Consider the following 10,894-nt stretch of genomic DNA (forward strand, 5'->3'; position numbering starts at 1 on the left):
CTGGAGAAGAGCTTCAAAGCCTGGAGACTATAAGGAAGATGAAGGGGGTGGGGTTGGGATGGAGGTAGTATTTATCATTTATGACCCATGTGTGAAATATTTTAACTTGGAAATGGTATCTTTCATAGAGGTGCTTAACTGAACTTCCAATGGCCATATTGTGCAGGTGAATGAAAAACAAAAGCTATGAGATGTAACTGGTTTGTATCTATTCTGGGCCAAATTCAGCAGACCCAAGGAAATCAGGCTTAGAAAGAAAATTGAGAGCAGCCTGGGGACACAGACTACTCTCGGGGCTTTCCTTGAATTATTGGAGTTTTTTCTTATTTGTTTTTGTTTTTATTTTTATTTTTTAATGAGAATAGGTATTTGGGGGAAGGGCAAGTATTATAAACAGATTCTTCCATTCTTTGTTTCATGCTGGGAAGTAATAATGGTGTCAGGATGAGGCCAAGGAAATGTAAAACATTTCATGAAATTCTTGATGACCATGTAAATTTTATGTTTTCCTCTAAATAAATTCTGAAATTACTTTGCAAAGCTAGAACAGAAGACTTTGGCTACCCGTATGAATTATTCTAATGGGGCCATCACAGGAGGTGGTTTTTCTGAAGTGTTCTATGGAGGAAGACTCTGACTTCTACATTACATGTTACCACAGAGTTCCCTAAACAGTTCTTCCACAAACTGGGCACATGATAACCTAGAAATGTTAAAGTGCATCTCAATGGGTCATGTCAGAGTCAGGATGTTGTGCTTTACCAACCTTTAATGCTCTCTCTCTTTTTTTCTGTCTGCCCTCCTTTTTTACATCTAGTATTTTTGTGGTTGTTGATATAGGATTTAGCGGCGGGAGCCACTCTTTGTCAGTAAGTTCAATACATTAATAGTTTGCAAATTTGATAAAGTAAGAAACATTCATTTTTCATGGTATAAAACCTCAAATTTCTTCTGTGTTTAGGTCGGATTATATTATGCCACCATCTTGCTGTAAAAAAAAGGGAAAGGAAGTCTGGAGAGAAGATACACTTTTTACTATTAAAACTATATATGATAATTGATTAGTTGATTAATTAATTAAAATCACCTCTGAAATGAAAAGTTAATTGAGCTGTACCTATGAAAAGGCATCTGAGGTCTAGTGTTGCTCTCCTTCAGATTTAGAACAATCAAGGGAAAAAAAAACATAAAAGCTGAAGCAAGATTCTGTTTACACAATTTAAATTTATTCCAAACTAACACAGACCAAAGCAAGTACTAAAATTTGATTAAAAAATCGTCTCTGCAAAATGGACCAGCATTTTACTGCCTCTCTATCTCCTGTTAAGCTAGAAAACAAAGCTCATAACATCTATGGTGGACCAAGTGACAGAAGAGACAGTTCTCACCAGTTCAATCTCTTTGTGCAGCCTTCAAGAGACTATAACTTTTTAGTGTATTCTGCTCACTCAGACTCAGGGTATTTCCCTGGGAACTTAATCAGCCTCTCCTGGTAGAGAGAGGCCAAGGAGGGCAGCTGAAAGAAACAATGGACCTGAGTCTGCCGCAAGGACATAAACAGTCACTCAAGTACCAGAGAGATGAGGCTCAGAAACCAGTATTAGCGCAACATCTATGTGAAAATATAAAAAAGAGAATACGATGCTAGACCTTGGCTAGTACACTAAATGCACAGGGAAAAGGTATATAATTTTCAGTTAGCTCCTCATGTCCAGCTTCATGACCTACCTGTTTTCCTTTTCCAATAACTCCACGGTAACAAAGCAATATTACCTGAGTCTTATTCTCCTTAACGTTTAGCTTTTCTCTGTCACTCGTCACTATTAACCATATTCTTCTTGAAATTCTCTTCCACATCACTGAGATTTCTTAAAGGACAAGACTATATCTAACAATGATAACAATATTAATAATGACTACTAATTATGCGACATCTTCCATGCACCTGGTAGTTTTCATAAGCCTCTTACTTGATCCTTACGACTACCCTTTGACACCTCATAAGTATGATTATCTCCAGAAAAATGAAGCTTAGAGAGGTGAAGGGACTTAATTTACAGTTCCGATGTCTCATTTCTAGTGTCCCTGACCTTGTTACTTTCTGACAATGGGTCATTAAAGTGAACTACCTACAGAATGTTTCTCATGCTATAGCACCGTGACACTTACAGAGAAGTGAGGCATATTAGATAGTAGGAGTTTTAGAAACAGACAGATCCTTGATCCTGATACATGAAAGGTGCTCAACGATTGGTAGTTATCACCACCAACACCACCATTATCACCATCGTCACTGTCACTGGCATCATCGTCATCATCATCATGATGACTTGCACTTTCTTCTCCAGGAACTCTTGTTCATTCCAGTAAATTACAATCTCTTATAACTACCATGGTATCAATAGCATAGAAGATACCCTTTTAATATTCCTAAAATACTTGTTGATGGATTAACCGATTGTAATTTGTCTTTCCATATATAGTAATATTGACAAAGGATGAATGAATAAAGTAACAAATTGGCATTCTGTTCTACAAATCAGACTATAAGCATTTCGGGTATAAGGCCATTTCTCACATCTCCCAGGACTTGCAGGAGCCCAGCACAGGAGGGAGAGACTTCTCGCTCCTTTTAACCACCATCTCCAGCTGTAAGTCCAGGTGACAAAGAGTCATTAAGATAGCCTAAACCAAGGAAATCAGACAGTCTTCAAGGAGCAAGAAAGTCTCAAGACAGTAAGTGTAATCTCAGCCAAGTGTTTTTTTAGACCAAAAGGAACACGGTCTTGTACATTTTAATCTTTTGACCTTGCTCACGGAAGGCACGGTAAACTATGTTTACCAGAATTTTACTACAGCAGAGCTAATGGAAATCAGCTAATGTTGGAAGTTAGCATAAATGTCTTAAAAACTTCATCTCTGAAGCCAATATTAATACTGCCACTCAAATTAAAATGAAAAAAGGAAGCATTTCTAAATGCTAAAAGAGATTTCTATCTTCCCATCATCTCAACAGAAACTGCTATAAAATATGTTCTAAAACAAACACAGAGCACTAAAATTTCCACTGTTTAAGCTAAAAGTCAAACATCAGTCTCACCGCCTTCCAGTTTCACCTTGGTTCCTGAGGGTCTCAAGTAAAACTGCAGAAATTTAGAACTTTTCCGCCTCACATGTGTTTTAAAGAGTTAGTTCTGAGATTTTCAATCATTCTTTACTAGTTAATCACAACTTCTCTTTCAGCCTAATAGACATAAAAAGAAAGACTATCTATGGAGTGGAATTAGCCTCCTGATCCTAAAAGACTTGGGGAGTGAGATAGTGAGATAAAAAAGAGAGTGAGATAGTGGCGAAAAGCCAGACAGACTTGGGTTTGAACCCTGCCTCTGCATCTTATTTTCCAAGTGGACTTGGTATATTACTTAATCTTAACGAGTCTAAGTTTATTTTTAAAAAATGATATCAATAATAGCTGGGTCATAGGGTTGCAAAGATTCAAAAAGAGAGGTTGTAAAATTTTTGCCTAGAATATGAAAACGGCTCAGGAATGGAAACCGTTATACCATTATTGTCCTCCTTCATATGGATGGAGAAAAATTAATCATAACTACCACCCATTGAGCACCTATTATATGTCATGTATATACCCTCATCTAATTCATGTTGCAAGAGCAGTATCTTTACGCTCATTTTACAAGAGAGTCACACAGCTACCATGCAGTTCAAATCCAAGTTTGTTTTCCTCCAAAGCCTGGATCCTTTCTACTATCCTTCACTGCCTCCTCAGACCCAAGAAACAGATTCAATTAGTCACATAAACATTGGCAATTTTCAATAGGAAACTTCCTCTTCAATAAGATTTTTCCAGTTGCCAGCCTCTTGAAAAGCAACTTTTGCAATGTTTTCATAACTGATCATGAGCCAGTAACCCTATCCAACCCTGTAGACTTGTCTGGGTCATTCTGTACATTTGGTCTTGGGGGCACATGATTGTGAACCCTCTGACTCTGAGAAACTATCACTCATAAGTTCTAGCAGAAAGTTTGGTTCTTAAGTGTTTTAGTTTTTTGGGGCTGCTATAACAAAACTATCATAGATTGGGTGACTTAAGCGACATTTATTTTTCACTGCATTGGAAGTTGGGAAGTCCAAGATTAAGATGCTAGCAGATTTGGTGTCTGGTGAGGCCTGCTTCCTGACTCATAGATGGCTTCTTCTCACTGTGTCTTCACATGGCAGAAGGAAGGAGGGAGCTCTGCAGGGTCTCTTCTAGAAGAGCACTATCTTATTCATGAAGGCTTCACCTTCATAACCTAATCACCTCCCAAAAGTCCCACCTCCAAATACCATCCCACTGGGAGTTAGGATTCAATATATGAATTTTGAGGGGACACACAACATTTAGTCTATTACAATAATCAATATGTGCAAGAATAAAACCAGCATGTTATTCTCTGTGGAGTTATGTATTATGCCCTCATGTTGCCTCTTTCCCATTGGTTAGTTTCTGTTGTGAGCTCTCAGCATCACATGTGTTACATGAGTGATGGAGAACACACCATAGTTTCACATTGATCATATTACCCATGCATGGCTCCTACAGGCAGTCTGATATTTTGCCTGTACTGGACTCTGAGAAGAGGATAAGTGGTTGGTAAAACACTCTCTGGGACAATTATATATGTTACCCCAACTGCCATTTCCAGGTTCAACATTTCTGAAATTATCTCTGTGTAAAGGGTTAGAAAGGTGAACAAATCACTTAACATTTACAAGCCAAGTTATCACCTGTGTAAAGTGAAGGACTTGGTTACAGTTCTCCAATATTCTAATTATAATATTCTATATGATCACCCAACCCAATGGTCTCCCCAAAAGTAAAAGACAGTCTTAGATTACAAATTATGACAAATTATATCTATATTCGGAAGATATTGATAGAAATTATTTTAAAATCCTTTATGAATTCTTTTAGAATGAATACATTAGTCACTTAGAGCAAAATAAAATCTAACTCTAAGCAAAAATGTGAATAAAACATCTGTTTACTATTTAGTAATTACAAATATTGGTGATAATGTAATAATGTATCACTAAATAGCTCTCTTATAAGTGTTCATCTTATTTCATAAAAATAATAAATTCATAACACATAAAGACATATGACAACTAACATATAAGAGAAAAAACATTTAAGTGCACCACTGGGGCAAAACTATTTTTTCAAATAATTTTATTTTCCTATAATTTACACGATTTCAAGGTTAATGAAAAAATACTCTAATAAAACAAATCTTATTTTAAATACATTCAGAAATGTTTTATTTTTCTAAATAAAATAGATTATCTTAAATTTACCTATTAATCATGTCTCAAGAAACGGCTTATGTAAAACATTCATTAAAATAGATTTGCAAGCCTATTTTGTGAAGCAGGGGATTGGAGTAAGCATACTTAATATACTATTTTGATGGAATCCAAACGGTTTTCGTTAAAAGCTGAAATACTTTGAACCCAAGTGTTTAAAGCTTCAAATCAAGCTTTAAGCACTAGAGGAAATGTAAGTCAAATTTTGATTCAAGTCATCCTAAGATCCTTAGCTGAAAAGGTACTTATGTTCTTAAAATATATATTAGATCATATTCCTTAAGTATTTGGGTGTGCACACTTATGAACACATGTACTTCTCTACTGTGAATTCTGTTAAATCAGCTAACCACTCATTTTGAGGCATTTTTTAAAAAATACAATTATTTCGACATTCAATTAATGAATATTTTGTATTGAATATCTAATCTATTTGTGCCAAAAGCAAACCCCGCAACAACTCAAAGTAAAAACATAAGACAAAAAGGACAATCAAACAATCAAGGAATCAGAGAGAGAAAATAATAAGGGATAGGTAAAGCCCTACTGTGTTATTAAAAATAAGTCATCAGAGAGCCAAAATATGAACAGTTTCCTGGGGTCACACAGAGCTGGACGCATCAAACGATTATGGAATAGGTCCTCCCTGATGGCACGGATTGAATCTTATTTGTATGTAGCTCTCCAGCACCCAGCTTACCGCCCAGCACGTAGCAGATGCCCAGACAAATTTGCCCTCTTTCAGTGTCATAAGCCATTGCAGGACACTTAAATATAGTTGAGACCTGAGAGTGAAGTCGCTGCTTACTAGCTCCATTATCAATAGGGCATAGGGTACTAATAGAGTTGTTTTTCATCCAAAAATTATCATGTCTGTGTAATTGATGGAGGTCTGCTGGTGCCAAAGCGTGACTTTGAAGTATTTTGCCCTGTGTTCTATTCTCTCTCCCTCAATATACGTACATATAATTCTTTAATGTGAACAACTGATACTTTTTAACCTATTGGTATGGCTCTGTAAAAGAACCTCAAACTCCCTCTCTCCAACCCTTACTACCACTTTGTCACTCTCTCTCCCCTCACTGATGGCTGGAGTGAGCACTTATTCTTAGGGACAAACTTTTGTTAAGTAACTGGTAGCCCCTGGAAACTGAATGTTCAATGAGCAAATGGCCCCAGGATCTTGCTGTGGTAACCAACTGGACAAACCTGATTAGTCAAGAGAATCATGGGTTTCCTATTACAAAGACAAACTCATTTTTAATGATCAAATGAAAATGCAAATTTAGGGAAAACAAATAGGGTTTTTTGGAGGACAATAGCACTCAGGGGATATTCTTGTCACTGTGGTTTCCTGAGGAAAGAGCCTCTATTTTGCTTGCAAGAAAAATTTCAATTCTAATTATTCAAACTGATATCCCACAGATCTTTTATGAAAATTGAGGTAAATCCAGAATAAAGGGCAGGAACTGGGGTTTTCATTTTGGAAAATGGGAGAGGTCAGGAACCTGTAGCTAGTTCTGATAAAGAGGATTCTTGGGTGGCTGGATTCAAGTTACAGAACCTTGTCCAGTAAACTTGAGTAAGAATACTTCCTCTGCCAACTCACTTTTTCTTAAAGCAGTTAAATAAGCCCTTTCCTAAGTAAAAGCCCTTATGTTACACCCAATGTAATGTGAAACATGAAGATAAAAAGTGTGTTTTTGAAATTACCGAATGAGGTGGTCTTTGAAAAATTGTTGGATATTTTGTGACAATTATTATTATAAGCATTATTAATAACTAAGATCTCCTAATAGATATATCAATTATCTATTGTCACAATAATTTTCCATAACAAAATACTATAAAACTCCCACTGCATACAAAAATAAACACTTATCTAACTCATGAATAGGCAAATACGTGAAAAGATTTTTCTTAAAACAATGAAAAGCTATGCAGTCTTTTCTCTAAACAGGACTGCTGACTTCCAAGTCTTGTCCAATTGCTCACTTCCATGAAAATCATTTTCATTAGACATGAAGTTTTATAAAAATATGTATGTTTTCCATGCTTTCCTTTTCCTGTAAAGGCCGAGAATCTTAAAATAACATATCTGAGCTCCATGCTGACATATAAATGTGGCAAAACAAATCCTCGGGCTATCTTTGATAGAGAGCTAATCCCGTAGCTCAGGGTTTTCCTTCACCAGAAACAATAAGTGCTATCTTACCTGTTTCACTAAACAGTGAATGTGAGGGAGTGGGCTATGCTGAATTGTGATGAAAAATTCTACTAAGCATGAAATATTTCCAGAAACAATTCTTTTTCGTTTCCAGTGTAAGGTACTAATATATTTGAGGTATAGTAGTATTTCAAGTGCCATTTTTAAAATTAATTTTTAATTTTGAAGTTTTAGATTTACAGAAAAATTGTGAGGATAGTACAGAGAATTCCCACACACCTCCCCCAACATACACACACAATTTACCCTTATTTACGTCTTACATTTCTGCGATACATTTGTCACAATAAATTAGCTAATATTAATATACTATAATTAACTAATTCATGTTTTATTCAGATTTCTTCATTTTCCCCCTAATGTCTTTTTTCTGTTCAAGGATCTCATCCAGAATCCCGTATAACGTTGTCATTATGCCTCCTTAGGCTCCTCTTGTCTGTCAGTTTCTCAAACTTTCCTTCTTTTTGATGATCTTGTAAATTTTGAGGATTACTGGGCAGATATTTTGTAGAATGTCCCTCAAAAAAAATTGGTGTGTTTCTCATGCTTAGATTAGGGTTATTTTTTGTTGGTGGTGTTTCAGAGAAAGAAAAACACAGAGGTAAAATGCTACTCTGATAAAATATCATTGTTTTAATTCCATTTTTCTTTTTTTAAGGTGGTTTTGAACATGTAGAAAACAATATGTACAAAAAATAAATTTCAAAGGAATAAATAAAAATATTATAAGAAGTTATCTCAGGATACAGTAATTATTGGATATGTATACTTTCTACTTTTTGCTTATCTGTGTTTTCTAAATGTGCTTTTAAATTAGAAAAAAAAATGTTTTTACATCCGTTTTTGGAGTTGTCTACACCTGTCTGAAAAAGTACTTAGCTGTCTGAGATATACAAGCTCTTCCCAGGGCTGATAAAAATAAGGAAGTATTTGAAGGTCTCCCATGTCACAGGGAGGATAGTCAGAATAAGTCTTTAGTTCATTTTACAACAGTTTCTTGGTCAATCCCTACTCTTGAAAGAAAGCAAGAGGGAAGTCTGGAAGGGGAAGGAGAAGATGAAGAATTAGTCCAAAAGAATCGTTCTTATTTCAAGCATGTAGGCTCCAAAAGAGCTCAGATTTCTCTTCTCTGTCTTTCTCTCTGTGTCTGCCTTTGTCTGTCTCTGTCTCTTCCTCCTATTTTTCATTCATTCATCAGTTTGTTTCTCGAATGCACTGAAATTGAGAAGGACATCAAAAGACATCCTATTCCCAAGGCGCTTGCTTTCTAGTGGGGTAAGGGTATCTGAAAACAAATATTCTGTTAGGTGGTGATAAATGCCATGAAGAAAAATAAAACAGGGATAAAATTGAAGAAGAAAAGAGAATTCGCTATTTTAGAGAGGGTGGTCAGGGGAAGCCTCTCCGATGATGACCTTGAGCAGGAATTTGGGATCCAGACAGAGAAAATGGCAACTGCAAGGGCCCTGAGATAAAATTTGAGGTCATTTTTAAATTTTTTTTTTTATTATTATTATTTAATGCCTACACCGCCTGGTCTTCCTAGGTGGTCTCCCATCCAAATACTAACCAGGCCCAACCCTGCTTAGCTATCAAGATCAGAGGAGATCAGGCACATTCAGGGTTGTATGGCCATAGATCATGGTCTGTGGCTCCACTGGGGCATGAACCCAGGACCTTCTGTATGTAAAGCAGATGTGCTAACCACTACACTATGGAACCATGTGCAGAATTGAGGTCTTAAAGGTGTGCTTGGGTGATGTTAGTGCCAGATCTTGTAGAGCTTTTTAGACCTATCTATGCAAGGGTTTTATTCTGTTAGATGGGAAACCATTGGTGGGTTTTCAGTTGAACAGTGACATGATCTGAACTGGGTATTTTAAAAATCACTCTGGCCTCTGCTTAGAGATGTGATTGGGGGTAGAGAGCTGAAGTGGGGCATGGCAAGGCAGAAATATTTGTTGAGATACCATTGCATTAGTTATGGCAAGAAGAGATGATGAATTAGAATAAGGTAGTAGCAGTGGATGCAGAAAGAAGTAGGTAGATTCCAGGTATAATTTGAAGGAATAGACAAAGGGATATACTAATTTATTGAATATGAGATGCGAGAGAATTTCTAGGTTTCACAGACATGCATATAAAACTATTTTGAAGCAAAAACAAAAATCAAAAAACAAAAAAAAAAAACACCAAAAAACAATAAAACAAAAAACTTCACCTAAGTTTTCAGCGTTTGAATTAGTGGAGATTTGACAAATTCTCATATATACCCTCTCTCTTTGAAGAGATAATGGAAAGGAAAAGAAAACTTTACAAATTATTTTTCAATTCTCTCTCCCATTCTTCTTCCCCAAGAGCCATATATTTGTGTTTAAACATGCTTATATTCTTGCTTAATTCATAGTGTTATTTTATGTAAATTTGGATTTCTAATTTACCAAGAAGAGATATTGACTCAGAGATCTCATTTTGTTTCTTACTCAACACTATATTTTTAGTATCTATTCATGTTGCTGTTTGTACATCTAGTTCACAGCTTTTATTTATTAATATTCTACAGTATCTATAATATTACTGATGAATATTTAGGTTGCCTACAAGTTTGTGCAATTATAACATCAATTCTAAGAATATTCTTTTTTCCCCTCTTCTTTCCCTTTTATTTATTCAATTACTTATATAGATCAACAAGAACTCATATATTCTTTTTTTAATAACTTTTTAAAAATTAAGTTTATATAATTTTCAGGTGTACATTATAATTTGACATCTGTATATTCCATTTTGTGTTTACCACCCAACATCCAGTTTCTTTCAGCTACATATATTTGATCCCCTTTACCCACTTCACCCTCCCCCTAACCTCCTATATTTGACCTCCTTTAACCATCTACCTACCTCCTCTTCCCTCACTCCCTACCCTCTGGTAATCACTAATCTATAGTCCACGTTCATGAATCTCTGTTTGTTTGTCCTGTTCATTTGTTGCTTTTAGGTCTATATACCACATGTAAGTGATATCATGTGATTTTTAACTTTTTCTGTCTGGCTTATTTAGCTTAGCATGATTATCTCGAGGTCCATTCATGTTGTCACAAATGGCAGTATTTCATCTCTTCTTATAGCTGAATAATATTCCATTGTATATACGTACCACAGCTTCTTTAGCCAATCATCTATTGTAAGCCACTTCAGTTGTTTCCATATCCTGGCCACTGTGAATAACGCTGCTATGAACATCGGTGTGCAAATATCTTTTCTGATATGGGTTTTCAAGTCTTTGGGGTAAATACCCAG

General features: G+C 35.8%; 1 pseudogene; it reads right to left on the reverse strand.

Moving 5' to 3' along the window:
• Window positions 1-9,115: 9,115 nt before the first annotated feature.
• LOC111741410 lies at window positions 9,116-9,234 on the reverse strand (annotated as a pseudogene).
• Between the last annotated feature and the right edge of the window lie 1,660 nt (window positions 9,235-10,894).

The sequence above is a fragment of the Pteropus vampyrus genome, unplaced genomic scaffold (genome assembly GCF_000151845.1).
Source record: "Pteropus vampyrus isolate Shadow unplaced genomic scaffold, Pvam_2.0 Scaffold77, whole genome shotgun sequence".
Classification (NCBI taxonomy): Eukaryota; Metazoa; Chordata; class Mammalia; order Chiroptera; family Pteropodidae; genus Pteropus; species Pteropus vampyrus.